Source organism: Priapulus caudatus, unplaced genomic scaffold (genome assembly GCF_000485595.1).
Source record: "Priapulus caudatus unplaced genomic scaffold, Priapulus_caudatus-5.0.1 Scaffold2362, whole genome shotgun sequence".
In the NCBI taxonomy this organism is placed as follows: Eukaryota; Metazoa; Priapulida; class Priapulimorpha; order Priapulimorphida; family Priapulidae; genus Priapulus; species Priapulus caudatus.
In genome coordinates, this window is record NW_014579423.1 from 25,061 (window position 1) to 29,320 (window position 4,260).

Below are 4,260 nucleotides of genomic sequence, written 5' to 3' on the forward strand. Positions count from 1 at the left end.
GCTGCTGCTGCTGCTGCTGCTGCTGCTGCTGCTGCTTCTGCTGCTACTACTGCTGCTGCTGCTGCTGCTACTTCTGCTGCTGCTGCTGCTCCTGCTGCGTCTGTTTATTTCCCCATCAGCAACGGTACGGAATCGGGGATCGCGAGGTACGTGAAGTACATAATAATAATAATACGTTAATATTACACGAGTGCGGCCTCTTGCCACTGCTACAGAGAACGGGCTGGCGGGTGACCGCGTCTACGCGTGTGGCACCGAGTTGTACGTATACTCACGTATGTGGCCGTAGAAGATGGGAGAAACCAGTGATGGCTTCCGATGGCCGAAATAGCTGAAGCCCTGTACGGAGGGGGCGCTACAGCGCATGCGCAAACAGTGTTCGGCGCGCCGCGGCCAGCGTGACGTCATTAGCCGCGAAGGTTTTCCTACTGGCGACGACGGTGACGTCATTTTGCGTCGTGTGCATTCCGAGGGTGTGTTATATTATGTGAACAAAAGTAAATTTTTGACGAGTAGCAGTTTCTGTGTGAATGCGTGTGAATACGCCTGACACGTCCGATAATCTCATAGCTTCATAAATGTTAGTCTTCAAAAGTCTTTGAAGGGACTATATCGAAGACGGATATATATATATATATATATATATATATATTCGTTGAGTTATGAGCCGGAATAAACAATTTAAGGTTTATTACGGGAAATTCAGAACGTTTTCGTCACGATAAAAAGTTGAATTCAATTTCCGTATTCGAATCGATTATATATAAACCCTTTGTTCATTATTATTATGTTTGAAGATATGTTGATTCCGGTTAATATGGTATATAGATTTGTAAGTATTTGTAGTATATACATTGTTTTAAATACTTAAAATTGTAATAGACTTAATGTATAGTAGAATCACAAGGAACACGAAAAATATGTACGAGCGTGTTGTCACGTAAAATAATTTTTAATGTATAACAACATTTATATATTTTTATATATTTATATATAGAATATGTATATTTTGTAACCGTTTGCGATACGGGTAGCAATACAGGCTAAGTAATTAATATATTCACATCATACATAAATAATATGCATATATAATATGAGACAAGAAGCAACAGGATATCGTAAATGTTTATACACTTTCACGTATATTAAGATGGCCGATGTTACGCGTGTTTGTCGTGAATGCATCCCCACGCGCGTCCCACCGCTAGCAAACGTTGATGTATTGTTGTTTGTTGATGTATTGTTGTATTGTATTGTGATGTGTTGATGTATTGTTGATGTGTGATGTTGATGTGTTATGTATTATTGTTGATGCGTTATGATGATGATGATTGTTGATGTATATCGTCACGTTCTCATAAACACCAATATTACACGCGCACACCTCACAGCTACGAGGAACCAAGCATTTCAGAACAGGGCGTAACATTTACGGGGGTGGAGGGCAACACACTAATGGAAAACAATACTCGTAGACGGCAGGGTTATGGAGACGTCTCGGGTAGTTACTCAGGCCGTCCGCATAGCTTGTGTGGTGAGTTAGCAAGAATGTGGAGTTATACACAGGGCGGATCTAGGGGGGGGGTCCGGGGGGTCCGAATCACCCCTTTAATTTCAAAGTGCCCTAAAATTACTGCTCAGATGCTCTCAGAATGCACCAATTTTTTAAATTTTTATTTTGGGACGTTCCCCCTCCCCCTAAGTGCCCCTCGGCAGCTTTTTAAAACACCAGGAAAATTAAGTATGAAAAAGTGCCTTTCATTTCTTCCTGGACACCACCCCTTAATCCTGGATCCGCCCCTGATACACACGTACCTCCTTGCGCTGTCGATCACCGCGGACACCTGCTGGTATCACCTACCACGCACTCAAACCTTCATTCTCGTTCCACACGTGCGATCTTTCTCATGTTCCACGGATGGCCAGATATAACTATGATATATTCCATCGATATCACCAGAAGTAGATAATAGGGAAGGAGTGTGCCTTCAATAAACAAGGAAAATTCGTCATTTACTAGCCTTAGAATGCCTACGATTTACTACGCGTAACTCAACCAACTTGAGCTCAAATCATACACAGTACATTCGCCTAGCATCGTGCGAAATCGTTTCCTCGTATACACCCGCAATCCGGAGATACAGACTAAAACGTACGCCACGATTATCCATTCTGTTGCCAGAAACGATTTCGCACGATGCTAGGCGAATATACTGTGTATGATTTGAGCTCAAGTTGGATGAGTTACGGCGTAGTAAATCGTAGGTATTCAAGGCTAGTAAATGAGCGAATTTCCGGCTTGTTATTGAGTCAGCACTCCTTCCCTATTATCTACACCTGATATCACGTATATCTCGAACTCATTGGATAACCAGATTCCGCGTATATATACATAGCATGATATATATATAATATATAATATATATATACTATATATACAGTCTATCTCATACTCGCTATCTCATACGCATAATTATACACAGCATACCACACACACACACACACACACAGCACACACACAGCACACCAGCAACACACACACACACACAGCACACACACACAACACCACCCACACACACACACACACACACACACACACACACACACACACATATATATATATATAGTCACATTCTCATATATATATATAGTCACATTCTCATATATATATATACATCTCATACTCTTTTGGTGACCAGATATCACGTATATACACTATCTCAACCTCAATAGATAAGCAGATACCGCGGACATATATACACTCTATCTCGAACTCTTTTGACGACCCAAAGCCGTGTATTTGCACACTATATCTCACGCTCTTTTGACGACCAGATATCTCGTATATACATTATCTCAAAATCAATAGATAGCAGATACTGTGTATCTCATACCCTTTCGATGACAATATACGACATGTATACACGTTATCTCATGCTCTTTAGATCAGATACATCTCATTCTCTATTGACAACCACACAGAATGAATATACAATGTATCTCATAACTCGTTCCTCGATCTGCTATACATGATTTGCAAGCATATTTACTACAGCTGCTATACGACCAACTGCTAGGTATTATTATATACATACACAAACACGGGTCATATACAACTAACTACACCCGCAGATCTACGGCATTCTTGAACAAAATCAATCGATTTATTCTGATCGATTACCGGTGTCTGTCCTCTGACGTCACGTTCACGGTTGAGGTGTACGAAGTGTGGTGTTGCAGAATTGTCGGGTTGCGTAACGGCAAAGCCTTCGCAAAAAGCTTTTGTGTGAAAACGCGTTCGGTATTGATTTTTCACAGGCGCGGTTTCTATCCGCACGCGCTCGCGCCATTATAAGAGTAGATTTGTCCCATATTTATCGTAGATGTATAATTATAGCGCGTATCTATAGCAATTCAGCCGGTTTTTACCGCGATCGATTCTCAGCTTCTGGAGCTAGTAGGTTGCACACGCCGCGCGCGGGAACAATATAGCAATCTATCGTATAGCGGACAAGCTCTCCTGGTGGTGGTGTGGGCTCTGCCATCGGAAATCACGACGAAAGACGTGAGTGCGAGATTACTCGGTGGAAATATTGCGCTTTGCTGCGGATTTATTCAACACTGGTCAGATATATTAGGGAAGGACTGCGTAATAATCGACGTTGTCTGTATTGTATTGTGACTACTGTGTTCACTCATGGTTCACTGTCCGTGCGATGCGGCCCGCGAGCGACTGCACAAAATGGATGCCACTCGGGACGGGAATGTATTTGTTTTATTAGACTGCCTTTTCATTGATTTATTTAATGTCTTTTGTTATCGGATATTTTTCCTTTTTGTCGTTTGCGCGTTAGATATTGCCCCTGGTGCTCGAGGCAATATATAACCGGGTGGTTTGGTTAGCGAAAGTCTGGATCGAACATATGGCGCTCGTTCGATCTCCAGAGAGTTGGTACCAAATACGGAGGTGTTTTATCAAACGCTATTACCTTAATTAATGTTTGGATGGTCGGCAGGTTTATAATGGCATCGTACGTTCGTTGCCGCACCTACACAAGATGTGCACCGCACGTGCATCGCATGTATGCAGGGATTCATCAACGAGCGGTCACGTGATTATAGACTAAACGATGTTCTCGTCACTGAATGCTGTACAATGTAACAAATTAAGTGTGATATGCTACTGCTACATACATCGATCATTTCTCTCTCTCTCTCTCTCTCTCTCTCTCTCTCTCTCTCTCTCTCTCTCTCTCTCTC